We start from the raw sequence: 15,453 nt of genomic DNA on the forward strand, positions 1-15,453 counted from the left end.
ATTTCCGGAAAAGCACAAGCAGGTCAGGCAGCCTCCGAGGAGCGGGAGAGTCGTCGTTTCGGGCAGACGCCTTTCATCAGGACTGAAGGCAGGGGAGCCTCCAGGGTGGAGATATAAATGGGAGGAGGTAGCAAAGCGTACAGTAGGTGGATGGGGGTGGGGATGGAGGTGATAGGTCAGAGGGGAGTGTTTCCCTCAGAGCAGAGAAGGCTGACTGAGTACTACAAAATTATGAGGGTCATAGACCGGGTGGATAGGAAGCTGGTGGCATGTTAGCGGCACCAGCTGCGTTTACCGTGAAGGCCTCTCCGTCTTGACGTTGACTCCTCCATCTCCCGCTGCGGCCTGGATTTCTGTGTTCTCCCAGACGTTTGCTTGTCTACCCCTCCTTCACCCGCCCCTTTGCCAAAGACCTGCTGACCCTCAGGTTAAACTGCCACCATGGAGGTGGAATCCGTGGATGGAACATTGGCTTCTGTGACGGTCTTGAGACAAAACAAAAACTGCAGGTGCTGGAATCCAAGGTAGACAAGCAGGAGGCTGGGAGAACACAGCAGGCCAGGCAGCATCAGGAGGTGGAGAAGTCAATGTTTCGGGTGTAACCCTTCTTCAGGACTGGCCTGTGCACACAACCTTCTGTAGTTTCTTATGGTCCTGGACAAAGCAGTTGCCATACCAGGCCATTATGCACTGGTGCATTGTGCTTTCAATGGTGGTTGGTGAGGGTCCTTATGGACATACCAATTTTCCTGAGCTGCCTGATGAGTAAGAGGATGGCTGTGCCTTTTTGACCGTCGCATCTACATGGCAAGTTCAGGACAGGTTGTCGGTTATCATCACTCCGAGGAACTTGACTCTCTCCACCTTCTCAACCTCAGCTCCGTTGATGTAGATGGGGGCATGTTCTCCTCATTTCTTTGAGAAGTCATTGATCAGTTCTTTAGTTTTGCTGATGTTGAGAGAGAGATGTTGTTCTCATTGAACCACGTCACCAAGCCTTCCATTTCACTTCTATATTTTGACTTGTCATGGCTAGATATCTGTTCTACAATGGTGGTGTCATCAGTGAACTTGTAGATGGAATTTGGCAACACAGTCATATAGGGAGTATAGTAGGGGGCTAAGGATGCATTCTTGGAGGGCTCCAGTGTTGACTGTTATGGTCTGTGGGTCAGAAAGCTGAGGGCAGAGCCGAGACCAAGGTCACATAGTTTTGAGTTCAGTCTGAGGTGGGGGAATGGGGAATAATGGTGATGAAGGCTGAGCTGTAGTCAATGAGCAGGAATCTGATGTAGGTATAAGAGTAAGTGAGGACTGTAGATGCTGGAGATTGAGCTGAGAGTGTGGTGCTGGAAAATCAGGTCACGTCAGGCAACATCCGAGGAGCAGGAGAATTGACATTTCAGGCATAACTCTTCCTCAGGAATGGAATGTCCAAAACATCAATTCTCTTGCTCCTCGGATGCTGCCTGACCTGCTGTGCTTTTCCAGCACCACACTTTCGACTCCGATGTAGTTGTCCTTGTCCAGATGTTCCAAGGATGAGTGCAGGCTGGGGATATGGCTTCCGCTGTGGACCTGTTACATCAGTAGGAAAATTGTTGGGGATCGAATCAGGCTGGGAGACTGGAATAGATGTGGGCCATGACCAGACTCTCGAATCACTTAATGATTATTGGAGGATAGAGCCACTGAGTGGAGTCATTAAGGCACATTACATTTGCTTTCTTAGGTACTGGAATGATGGTGGTCTTCTTGAAGCAGGTGGAGACTTCACGATGGGAGAGGTTGAAGATGTCAGTGAATATCTTCGCCTGTTTGTCCGCACAGGGTCTGAGTTCTCAGCTTGGGACAGTGTCCTGGCCCATCACTTTACTTGGGTTCTCTGTTTCCATGGAGAAAGTGAGGACTGCAGATGCTGGAGATCAGCACTTAAAAATGTGATGCTGGAAAAGCGCAGCAGGTCAGGCAGCATCAAAGGAGAAGGAGAATCGACGTTTCAGGCATAAGCCTTTCTTCAGGAATGAGGAGGGTGTGCCAAGCAGGCTAAGATAAAAGGTAGGGAGGAGGGACTTGGGGGAGGTGCCGTTGGGAATGCGATAGGTGGAAGGAGGCTAAGGTGAGGGTGATAGGCAGGAGTGGGGGCAGGGTGGGGGCAGAGAGGTCGGGAAGAAGATTGCAGGTCAAGAAGGCGGTGCTCAGTCTGAGGGCTGGGACTGAGAAAAGGTGGGGGGAGGGGAAATGAGGAAGCTGGAGAAATCCGCATTCATCCCCTGTGGCTAGGGGGAAGATGAGTCGCTCTTCCTCCAGGCGTCGTGTTGCCATGGTCTGGCGATGGAGGAGGCCAAGGACCTGCATGTATTTGGCGGAGTGGGAGGGGGAGTTAAAGTGTTCAGCCACGGGGCGTTTGGGTTGGTTGGTGCGGGTGTCCCAGAGGTGTTCTCTGAAACGTTCCACAAGTAGGCGGCCTGTCTCCCCAATGTATAGGAGGCCACATCAGGTGCAGCGGATGCAGTAAATGATGTGTGTGGAGGTGCAGGTGAATTTCTGATGGATGTTGAAGGATCCCTTGGGGCCTTGGAGGGAAGTAAGGGGGGAGGTGTGGGCACAAGTTTTGCATTTCTTGCGGTTGCAGGGGAAGGTGCCGGGAGTGGAGGTTGGGTTGGTGGGGGATGTGGATCTGACAAGGGAGTCGCGGAGGGAGTGGTCTTTCCGGAACACTGATAGGGGTGGGGAGGGAAACTATATCCTTGGTGGTGGGGTCCGTTTGGAGGTGGCGGAAATGATGAAGGATGATCCGATGTATCTGGAGGTTGGTGGGGTGGTAGGTGAGGACCAGTGGGGTTCTCTCCTGGTGGCGATTGGAGGGGCGGGGTTAAAGGGCGGAGGAGCGGGAAGTGAAGGGGATGCGATGGAGAGCATCGTCAACCACGTCTGAGGGGAAATTGCGGTCTTTGAAGAAGGAGGCCATCTGGGTGGTTCGGCCACAAGACACCTGGAGGAAGAGCAACTCATCTTCCACCTAGGAACCCTCCAGCCACAGGGGATGAATGCGGATTTCTCCAGCTTCTACATTTCCCCTCCCCCCACCTTTTCTCAGTCCCAGCCCTCAGACTCAGCACCGCCTTCTTGACCTGCAATCTTCTTCCCGACCTCTCCGCCCCCACCCCCACTCTGGCCTATCACCCTCACCTTAGCCTCCTTCCACCTATCGCATTCCCAACGCCTCTCCCCCAAGTCCCTCCTCCTTACCTTTTATCTTAGCCTGCTTAGCACACCCTCCTCATTCCTTAAGAAGAGTTTATGCCCGAAACGTTGATTCTCCTTGTCTGTTTCCATGCTATTCATCTCTATGACTCCCAGGGAAAACCGATCTGATGTCTGCAGTGGTGACCAAGGGAATAGGTGTGTCCAGGGCTGTCGGGACAGGCGTCACTGGCACGCCGCTGGCATTGTGCTCAAACCAAGCATAGGAAGCACTAAGCACATCAGGAAGGGATTTGTCTTTGTCCATGATCTTGCTCTGCTTCATTTTGTATCCCGTAATGTTGTTTAAGCGTTGCCATAGGCAGTAGGAGTCTGTTTGATAGGTTTGGGCCTCTAATTTGGCCTGGTACTGCCTCTTGGCATCCCTGATGGTTTTGCAGAGATCATATCTGGATTTCCAGTATTGGTCTGGGTCATCTGTCTTAAGGTTTGAGTTATAAGGAGAGATTGGAAAGGCTGGGATGTTTTTCCCTGGAAAGTAGGAGACTGAGGGTTGCCCTTACAGAGGTCTATAAAATTATGAGAGGCATAGATAAGGTAAACAGCAAATATCAGTGGTAGGTGAGTCTAAAACTAGAGGGAATAGGTTTAAGATGAGAGGGAAAGGATACCAAAGAGTCCAAAGGAGCAATTTTTCCACAGCGTGGTGAGTGTTTGGAATGAGCTGCCAGAAGGAGTGGTGGAGGCAAGTACAATATTGTCATTTAAGAAACATTTGGACAGGTTCATGGATGGGATACGGACATGCACAAGTTGGGCCAAAGGGCCTGTTTCCATGCTGTAAACCTCTATGACCTTACAAGAGAGCCATCCGTTCCTGGTATAAGCCTAGTGAACCTCCTCAGGACTGCCTCCAATGCCAGCATATCTTTCCTTAGATAAGGGGCACAATGCTGTTATGTAAGGTAATAGGTAGAAGCTGTTGCTGAATTGGCAGGGTGGAGAACCAGCAGGCAGACACTAAACTGAGCTGCTTGGCAAAAAAAGCAAAGGGTTTTATGAGGAAACCCCACTTTTTGCATTCAGATCTCGAATGTCAAATTGCAGCACAGGCAGAACAATTATGGCCGGCAAATGATAATTGGATACTGTGTGAAGAGTGAAGACAAAAACAGGGGGATCACAAGGAAATGGTAGAGGTGGCTAAGTGGGTTGTTTTTGCAGAGAGCTAGTAGGGACATGATGGGACAAATGGCCTCCTTCTATGCTGTAATCATTCTACGACTATAAACTAAATTGATGGATCAAAGGGTTGAATGGCCTAACTGCTGATCTAGACTTCCTTTAGTGATTGCTGATTTGAATTTGTGCATATTGCATCTATTACTGAACTCTTGCCTCCAAATGTGAATCTTACCTTTATCTCCATGTTGCCCTGTGATGCCATCTTGTCAATTTTACAACTTTTGTTTGGAGTCAACACCGGGGAATACATTTCGTAGGCCATTCTCAGACCTGTGCATGCACACACACACACACACACACACACACACACACACACCGTCTTATGCCTGCGTGTTCTCATTCTGTGACCTCATGAATGGGTTGTCATGTTCTGCATTCATGACTTCACAGGCAGAGAAAGGGTGCAGATTGCACAGGGACTTACAGCAAAGAAACCAAATCATTTCCCTCCTGTCCTTATCTCACTTCTCACCATAACCTACTCCTCATTTCACCCTCATGTCTTATCTAGCTACCCCGAGAAATGCATCTGTGCTATCCATCTCAATTGCTACACCATGTTCCACATTCTTAATACTCTCTGGTGAGGACATTTCTCCCAAAGTCTCTGTTATCCTCCCTAATGGATAGTTGTTTTTGCAATTTTTATTTTCTGCCCTCTTTTCACCCTAAGGTGTAGAGGTTCACAATCTTGCCGTTTCTGCTCTCCTAAGTCTTTTTTTTCAAACTCTAGGAGTAATCTATTACTCTCTCTTTCTTGTGCGCTTACTTTTGTCATGACATCATTGATTGTTGTCCTCCTAAGGACATTATCAACTTACTCATTATCCACTTTAACACGTTAAATCCTATTATTAAACCTACTATTATCAGTAATACATTAATGCCTAAATTAGCTAACCATTTTCCCCAACCGGTCAGTCCCCATTTCTCATCTTTTCAAAGTTTATCCTCAATTTCTTTTATATTCTGTATCTTTTTCTTTACTATTTCTGCCTTATCTTCCACTAGGGAAGAGGCGTCTGGGATGAAGGTGCAGCATTCCTTACCAATCAGTGCACAGGTTCCCCCTTTTTCGGCCAAGAGATAGTCTAGAGCCATTCATTTCTGTAAGGCTGTTAGTCTTATGGCAATCATTTCAGTGGCTATGGCCGATATTTGGGACTGAGTTTCTCCCATTACGTCGGCGGTATTATTAATTAATTTCTCAAGGACAGCCACCAGTTTTATGTATCTCTACCCCTGCCCTTGCAGTGCCGTAATTAATACCCAAAATGACCATTTCTCAAAAGTCCCTCATTTTTCCTCTATCGTGTTCATCCATACCCTTCCAACGTGGGTCCACATTGGGGAATTTGTTTTTGGCTGGTATCACTCCCTCACCCATGGGATTCCCTCAGAGCAGCTCTTCTAATCATGCCCCTTTCTTCTCCTGACCGTACCTGATGTGGGGTGCTGACTACTAAGGCCCCCCAAAAGTAAGTTTCCGACTCTCCTCTACCAATAAGGCTATTGCTACTACTGCCTGCACACACTCTGGCCAGTAATGTAGCTTTCCATTCTTTAATTAATAATGAATTGGTTCAGTCATTAATCATGAATCAATATGACAGGTCACTGAGAATGTATGAAGGAATCCTGCCAATTAATATTGATTCAGACAATTGAATTATTATAAATATTAATTATTAATTATGTATATTATATAATTCAGGATGGAAACACAACAAGTGATTAAAACATCTTAAAAACTGTAATCGCGCAGTTCTGTTTGTTTACCAGTCATTTGTGACTTCTCATTCTGTTTCTGTAATTGTTTTGCTCGAGCACATTCATTTTTAAGAATCTCAACAGATTCTGTAGCACCTTTTGCAGTTAATTAAATCCCCAATTTGGTGGCAATATCTCGTCATGAACGCTAAACTGATTCTTCATGCCTCTCATCATAAAACTGTTGCCATAATCCAATTAACTTTTCTTTTCGTTCCCACTCCCTTGGGCTTAAACTTTAAGGATGACCTTGCTGCCCCCGTAGCGACTAGGAAAACTACGTCCTCTTTGTAAGGTCCCACCTTTAAATTTATCAAGGGTTCCTGGTGGGTCCCCAGGGGCAGGAACTCCTGACACCTCTATTTTTCATCAAGGTTAATACCGGCACTGCCTTTACTTCCTTTTTCGGATCAGGACACTCTCTCTTAAAGTGACCTGTCTTCCCACAGTAATAACATCCCGCCTGTGGGGATTTCCACTTTGATCCCTGTTCCTGTCTACCAGACCCCTTAACATCTCCTCCCCAATCCTTTCTCCTCCCTTTATTTTCAACATGCTGCCCGCCACCATTCCGGTTTCCTTCTCCTTTTAGTTTTGTCGTTTTCTTTATTACCTCATTAACCGTGGCTTATCATTATTTTTGCCTTCTGTTTCTGCTTCTCATGTTACATTGCCAGATCAATTGCTGAGCCGATTTAACCAACTGAACAGCTTTCGGGCAACGTCATGGCCATTCCTCATCACCCAATGTTTTGTTTAGACCTTGTTTTTTTTTAAAGAAATATTGCAATATTTCTTGCTCCCTGTAATCTCAAATACAATTTATCAATTTATGCTTGCTTTTCTTTAAAGCCTGTTCCTAACTATACATTTTGGAATCTTACTTGTAAATAAATTTATATATTATAAATTCATTTACTCAGTGTTTAATATTCAAAATGCAAAATGCACACAGTTCCCAACTCTGAAATCCACCACAATCACCTGGTTCCAGTCCCCCGATTCAAATCCAAAACTAGACCTCCCAAGTAGTCCTGACCAGTCATTGCTCAATTACAATGCTATAGGTCGTGAAATAACCAGAGCTGCCTTAAAAGGATTTGTCTATTCAAGTTAAAACTTCAACTGTCCTCCATAAATTGCTTTTATGTAAGGATGAAAGAGATTAGTTAGAAACTGTTAGTAAGGCAGTCATGACCTGTAGAAAGAGCAGGAGTTAACATTTCATAATCTGTAAAATCCTTAACCTTAAAAGAAATCATGTTAAAATTTACATAATAGAAATCAGATTCAAAACAGTCCCGGATCTCAAGCTCCAGGGAACATTCAATCACCAACAAACAAATGTGCATTCAAACCGAATCACAAAGGGTTAAACTTTCTGTTAGCTGTACAGCTAATTCTTCTCTCTCTCTCAAACACACTCACACACAGACACTATATCTCACAGACACTTTGAGCTTCCTGCAACGACTCTTCTAACTTTTGAATATTTTTCTGGATGTCTGGCTATAAGTTAGTTACGAAGTGTACCCTCAGTAGCCCTTCAGCTACTAGCACTTCTGACATGAAGCATAATCTGATTCCTCCTGACTGTAAGGCTGTTTTTCATTAACATTTTATCATTTGTTTTTTTTTATCCTTTCCTCACGTTGGAGGATTGTACTTCCAATTACTTAACATTTTTCCTAAAGGACTGTCCATTGGGATATGGTCCTCGGACGTCCCTCCAATGTCTCCTTCTAAACTTAAACCACTATTTTTATTCCCCATTTCAATACTCGGCCGTTTCTTTATGTAATTTAGTTAACCTTACTGAGGTCCGGTGTCACCTTCTTCCACACCGGCTTCAGGGTCCTGACCTTCGCGTGGGGGTTTCCCCTCTTAACAACCGCTCTAAGGCTGGGTGATTGAATCAGGTAGACACTTTACTCATCAGATTAACCTTAGCCAATTAAACACTTTATTTTAAAAGTTGCCAATTTCCCGTACTTCTCGTATGTCCCTGACCACCAAGGCAATACTTAAAGGTCCCTTTTCTTACCTTGGTCTGTGCACAAGAGTTACCTGGTCAAATCCGCGCGCCCTTATCCCGCGGCAATACTTGGCAACCACTACCGTTGCCTATCCCGGTCGCTTACCCGACCGAACTTCCCGCCGCGTGTTTGTGCACCCTGTCCCGCAGCAATTTCCCGGAAAAATCCACCTGGCAACAGTGACAACTGCTACCTACCCTGGTTGATCGGGTTCACCTAACCCGGTCGCCCAGAACCCTGGTTCCCCGGATACCTGGATATATCCAACTGGCAGCAACTGCCGCTGCCGGCCACCCGGATATATCCACCTGGCAACAGTATCAACAGCTACCTACCCTGGCTGACCGGATTCGCCTAATCCAGTCGCCCAGCACACTGGTTCCCCGGATCCCCGGTTATATCCGACTGGCAGCAACTACCACTGCCTACCCCAGTCGCCTGGATAAACCTTTTAAGACCTTTCTTACCCGGTCTTGTGCACACAAGAGTCACCCGACCGAACCTGCCGCGTCTGCCCGTCTTGTTTCCAGGGTCTCCCAGTCCGGATCACGGTCGCCCAAAGCAGCCGCGGCAACAAGGGGAAACTAGAGACCGCCGAAATCAGCGAGGTGCACCTTCTCTGTTTCTCCAAGAATGCCGAGCGACCGGACCTTGGGATCCCGGATCCCGAATCTGTTAGAAACAAACTTATAAAAGTTAGACGAGACCACCAAAACTGGAAACAAGACAATTTATTCTACGATCTTGCAAGAAAGGGCATCAAATGCAGAAGCAATTGAGCAAATTAGAACTTAGGTTAGTGTAGAGTTATACCCTTTCAGCTGAGTGAGATCATCTCTCCAGACTCCTAATTACCCAATCTCTCTTACTGTGCCATACCACTGCCCAGCTGCGCTCCACCCTTATTACTTCCCCCTTCCCCAGGCTGGCAACCTTCCTCTCTGTAAGTGCTGACACACACATTATTTTGTCGACAGTACATCAAGATCTGGTTTAACATTTTGTATCAATTCTGCTGGTACATTCCATCCTCGGACATTTCATTAACTTGTATCATTTTGTATAGCCCAAGAATTTCAGTTATCTCAGCTTTTTGCTGAAAACATAATTTTTAAAAATAACTTATTTGCTATAATAATTACACACCAAAGTTAGTATTTAATTAACCACAATTATACACTGAAAAGTAGAGATACTCTTCCCTAAATACCTGCAGAGTTAATAGTCCTCTTGCTGTACCCCTTTTCTGTATGCTCTTTCTATATCTGCAAAAACAATACTTTACCCCATTTCTAACAGTTACAGACCTTAATTTTATCTCTGTACACAAGCAAAATCTTCTTCTCCATGTCTATCGTTCAGACTCCTTTTATTATTTGAAAGACTTCTATTAAATCACCTGTCTTTTGACAAAAGGATCCCAGTCTCTTCAGTCTTAGCTGATAGTTGTCATCTCTCAGTTCTGGTATCACTTATATGAATTTTGTTTTTGTATCTTGTCTGGAAGAATTACCAAACGTGCCATCCTCCTTTGATAGTGAACAGCCCATTGTCTACAAAGCAGGAATGCTTCAACTTCCGTGTTTCTCTGAGGTTAATGTGCTTCAGTGTGTGTGTTTGGGGGAAAGAGTTGGGGAATCTACCTGTCGTTTTCTGATAGGCCCTTATAAAGTGAGGTCCCAAACTCTGAGGGAGCAATGGTCACCATAGAGCTCTTCAGCCAAGCTACAAAAACTGTGCTGTGCTAACAACCCCCAGCTCTCTCTCGAAGCCCTACCTCATTCTTGCAATTCCAATGAAGGGGCTGTGAAAACTTTCAAGCTTCAGCAGGGGTCCACAGTGGGAAAAACATTTGGAAAGTATAATCACCATTGTAACATAGGAAACATGGCAGCGAATCTGCACTCAGCATAACTCCACTAACAATAATCTGATACTGGCCACATATTCTGTTTCCTCTTGTGATGTTAGAATACATAGAATGCCTACAGTGTGGAAACAGACCCTTCGGCCCAACAAGTCCACACAGACCCTCCAAAGAGTAACCCACCCAGACCCATTCCTCTTCCCTATTATCCTAATTTACTGGACGACAAATATTATTTAAATATCCTATGATCGGTATGTCCTTGTATATTGTGATCTGCCTGTACTGCATGCAAAACAAAATTTTTCACTGTACTTAGGCACATGTGACAACAATAAATCAAATCAGATCAGTACAGTGGGGAGAGCTCGCCCTCCCTTTATCGAGAGGCAGTGCCATTTAAAGTTTTAGATCTCTATACAAGCAGTTGAATGGGACATTTTTCAGATGAGATAATGAGTCCTCTGACAGTCCAGGGTGGACCTATACCCCCTTTACTCTTCAGACTCTGAAATGTGCTGGCAATCAACATGTGAAATCAAACACTGATTGGTTTGTATGTTCGACTTACAGATTTTGAGTGGTTGCAGTGACCTGACGGAGGTATTCATAATTAAGAATGATCATGATAGGGTAGATATGGAGAGGTCTTTCCACTTGCAAGAGAGCAAAGCATCAGCAGACAATGAGCCAAGGACTGTCTTTCAGGCTCAACACTGATGATCGAACAAATAAGATCAGAACTCAGGGCCATTCCTGTATGATCATCGCCGATAAATCCAATTGCAAACTCTGAAGTAACTTCTTCTACCCAAGAGATATTGGGAATATGGAACTCAATAACATCATGTGAGTAGTTAGGTTCAAAGGGAAGTGATGGATGCATTAGGAGGAGCAGGCTGTCAGCTCCTGACTGGAGCTCAGCTGCTCTGTCGGCTTTTCCTTCCTTGATACATGTTTTTTCTCTTACTTTAATCTCCTTAGCTTCTCTGGAGAAAGCGGGCCAGTGCAGGGGGATGGTAAGAGCGCGCAGGGGCGATTGAGGCCAGCGCGGGGAGACAGTTAGAGAGGGGGCCCAGTCTGCGGGACTAAGAGAGAGCATGGGGGGGGGGGGGGGAAGAGTGAGAGAGGGAACTCACCACAGAGATTGTACCCTTGTGGGGAGTGCGGGCCCAGCATGGCTAAGCACCTAAGGAGGACTGCAATGTTGAACTTTAACTTTATTTCTTTATTTTTCTACTTTGTATCTAAATACCCTTGTACCTAAGTTGGCGCCAGGATTGGTGACATTGTACACTTTTCACTGCACTCCCGTATCCCTGAACTTGAGTACACATGACCAAGTACAAGAGTAAGAAGAGAACTGAAGGATATGCTCATAGGTGTGAGATGAGGCATGGTAACAGGAGGCTTGTGTGGAACAGGAACACTATCACAGAATCGGTCAGCCAAAATTTGTGTCCATGCTGCAAATTATATATAATGCTGTCTGACAAAAGTCTGCAAGGATCCACGATTTGTTGACGAAATCCAAAAAACAGGATGGAGTGCAAGTCCAAGGAATAACAATTTTGTGATCAAATGCAATAATAATATACATTTATAATTCTGTCATGGGATGTAAGCATTACTTGGAAGGCTAGCATTCTGGCCCATTTCTAACTTGAGAAGGTAAAAGTGATGGTGAGTTGCCTTCTTAAACCACTGCAGTCCACGTGCTGTAGATACACCCACAGTGTTGTTAAGCTGGGAGTTTTAGGTTTTTTGATGCAGTGACAGTGAAGCAGTGGTTACAAAGTTCCAAATCAGTTGAAGCAGTGGTTACAAAGTTCCAAATCAGTTGCATGTGTGGTGCTGGAAGAGCACAGCGGGTCAGGCAGCAACTGAGGAGCAGGAGGATCAACGTTTTGGGCATAAGCCCTTCATCAGGAATGAGCTCATTCCTGATGAAGGGCTTATGCCCAAAAACGTCGACTCTCCTGCTCCTCGAATGCTGCCTGACCCGCTGTGCTTTCCCAGCACCACACTCTTGACTCTGATCTCTAGCATTTGCAGTCCTCGCTTTCCCCATAGTTCCAAATCATGTTGGCATGTGGCTTGGATTAAAAACATGGGGGTGGTAGTGTTTCCATCTGTTTGCAGCCTTTGGCTTTCTCGAGGTGGTAGAGGTCCCAGGTTTGGGTGGTGCCATCTAAGAAGTCTTGGTGAATTTCTACAGTGCATTTTGGAGGTGGAGCACCATGCTGCTGCTCTGCATCGTGCTTCAGGGAGTGAATGTTAAGATAAACATGCGGTGTCAATCAAGTGGGCTGCTTTGCCAGGAATGGTGGTTGAGCTCAAGTGATGTTGCAGCTGCATTCATCCAGGAGATTGTTCTATCACAGTCTTGATCTATGCCTTGTCGGACTGGAGGACTGTGACTAATGGAGTGCCTCAGGGGTCAGTGCTGGGCGCATTACGTTATCTATGTCAATGATTCGGATGAGAATGTACAAGGCATGATTAGTGAGTTTGCTAATGACACTAAAATAGCCGTTATTGTGGACAGTGAGGGAGGTTATCAGAAATTGCAGCAGGATCTTGTTCAGCTGGGGAAGTGGGCTGAGAAATGGCAAATGGAGTTTAATATAGATAAGTGTGAGGTCACGCATTTTGGAAAGTCAAATCAAGGAGTTTCACAGTGAATGGTAGTGCCTTAAGGAGTGTAGTGGAACAGAGGGTCCTTGGAGTTCAGGTGCACGATTCTCTGAAAGTGGAGTCCCAGGTAGACAGGGTAATGAAGAAGGCATTTGGCACACTAGCCTTCATCAGTCAGGGCATTGAGTAAAGAAGTTGGGAAATTATATTGTGGTTAAGTTGGTGAGGCCACACTTGGAGTATTGTGTTCAGTTTTGTTGTAGGAAGGATGTTATTAAACTGGAAAGAGTGCAAAAGAAATTTACAAGGATAGTGCCAGGTCTCAATGGTCTGAGTTATAGGGAGAGGTTGAACAAGCTAGGCCTTTTTTTTTGGAGTGTAGGAGACTGAGGGAGGACCTTATAGAGGTGTATAAGATCATGAGAGGCATGAATAAGATGAATGCACTCAATCTTCTTCCCAGGATTGGGGAATTGAGGACTAGAGGGCATCAGTTTAAGGTTAGAGGAAAGAATGAAACAGAACCTGAAGGGCAACATTTTTTATACAGAGGGTGGTATGCATATAGAATGAGCTGCCAGCAGAATTGGTTGAGGCGGGTACATTAACAACATTTCAATCAAAGCCAGTTTTGCTAGGGTTACTTGATGGCAAGGGCAGTCACTCTCACTTCCCCGATTGAGTTTAGCTCTTCAGTCCATGCTTCAACCGAGGTTGTAATGAGATCAGGAGCTAAGGATGCCTGGTGGAACTTAAATTAGGCATCAGTGAGCAGGTTATTACTGAACAAGTACCAAAAACACTGGTTAACAATGCCCTCCATCACTTAGCTGACATGGGTGTGTGCTCAGAGAGGGTGCAAGGGAGCTTTACTACAAAATGGGAGATGAGGGACTTGAAGACAGACTGAAGAAGCTGGGACAGTTCTCCTCACAGCAGAGAACATTAGGAGTTACAGAGGTCTATAGCACAGAAATAAAAATGCTCTTTGGCCCAGCAAATCTGCATCAGTCTAAAATAACCATCCTTATTCTAATTTCTAGCACTTAGCCCATAGCCTTGTGTACCTTGGTATTGCAAGTGTTCAGCAAAGACTTATTTGCATTTATGACAATACCTTTGCTGTGTGTAACACCTCGCCCCTCCCCACCGCCCCTGCCAATATGCCAAATAGAGTTGCTCAAAACTTCCGATGGCAGGAAGGTTAGGAACCAGACTTGAGGTAGCTAACAAAGGAAACAGAGGGGGAGAGGAGGATAAAACTTTTTTTAAAGAAAGAGCAGGCAGCATGGTGGCTAATTGGTGAGCATTGCTGCCTCACAGCACTAGGGACCTGGGTTTGATTTCAGCATCAGGCGACTGTCTGTGTGGAGCTTGCTCGTTCTCCCTCTGTCTGCATGAATTTCCGCTGGGCGCTCCTGTTTTCTCCCGTAGTCCAAAAATGTGCAGGTCAGGTGGATTGACCATGGGAAGTTTCCCCAGGGATGTGTAGGTTAGGTGGATTAGCTGTGAAAAATGTAGGTTTGTGGGTTGGGGAGTTGAATCTGGGTGGGATGCTCTTCGGAGAGTTGGTGGGGACTTGTTGGGCCCAATGGCCTGTTTTCACGCTGTAGGGATTCTATCCTATAAGAAAGGATTATGGGTTGGAATGCACTGCACTAAAGGAATTGGATTTGCTGGACTACGTGGGGGAGGGGATTAATTTGATGGCTGTTTTAAAGAGGTGGTAAGAGATGTGGCAGATGGCGTCTCTGTTGCTGTAAGATTTTCCTGACAGACAAATGCTTCTTATAGACAACACTGAAAATCATGGAACAGAGCATATACCACTGGGGTGCCAGTGAATTGACATGCCTAAGGACAAAACCTGAACTTCTGTAACAGCAGGCAAACTCATACGGAAACCAATTACAGGACTACAGTTAATTAAAAATATGATGCACATAATGTGACACTTGAAAACTAACAATTCGTTCAAACTGAAATGTGATGAAGATCTAGGTGTGAAATATGAAGGGCGATAGAAAACTTTAGGCATGTTATTCCAATGAGAAAATTGCCTCGCTCCAGTTAAAACTGCAGACTGCTGGGTCACTTCTTCTCATCCCAATGCCTTGCTGCACATCTGATTTACGGTGGTAACCAGATGGAGGTAGCTGCCAAGTTGTAAGCTTCTTCACTCTGCAACTTGGATCTTGAGCTACCAGACTCAATCTTCCCGGACTGAAACTAGACCCCGTTCTGTGCTTCACTCTTCGACATCCAGTGCACTCCCTCTCACCTTGGGCTTTGCTTCTAACCACAGCCACTCAAGCACTGGCTTGTAGCTCTGCCTGGCCAGGCAGGTCGGAAATGGCAGCGATGAAAGTTGAGCGTTCATGTTCCCAACAGGCTTGAAACTTCTTGGTTAAGTGCAAGGCCCAAAGGCTTGGAGCACAAGCTGATCAGGCCTGAAATCACTGGGTTCATCTGAAGGTGAAAGCTCAGGTGTGTGAGATGAAGGGAAGGCCAGAGGAGCATTTACCAGGCCCGAGGCTGGTTCAAGTGTCCAAGGAGTAGGGGTCCGAGTAGGCCTATAGCGAGAGTTTAGGCTGAGTAGCACAAGGCCTCAAGAAAAAGACAAGAGAGTACCCACTCAAAAATTCAGAAGTGATGAGTTACAATGAAGAATAAACATTGTAGAAATACATT

At 45.6% G+C, this 15,453-nt stretch overlaps 1 protein-coding gene across 16 annotated transcripts in view; it reads left to right on the plus strand.

The window, feature by feature from the left end:
* Nucleotides 1–15,453, plus strand: part of LOC122541389 (ras/Rap GTPase-activating protein SynGAP-like) — a 1,066,559-nt gene that overhangs the window by 1,001,455 nt on the left and 49,651 nt on the right. The window lies entirely within an intron of this gene.

This window comes from Chiloscyllium plagiosum, unplaced genomic scaffold (genome assembly GCF_037043375.1).
Source record: "Chiloscyllium plagiosum isolate Xiang-an unplaced genomic scaffold, Cpla_swu_hap1 HiC_scaffold_35, whole genome shotgun sequence".
NCBI classification, from domain to species: Eukaryota; Metazoa; Chordata; class Chondrichthyes; order Orectolobiformes; family Hemiscylliidae; genus Chiloscyllium; species Chiloscyllium plagiosum.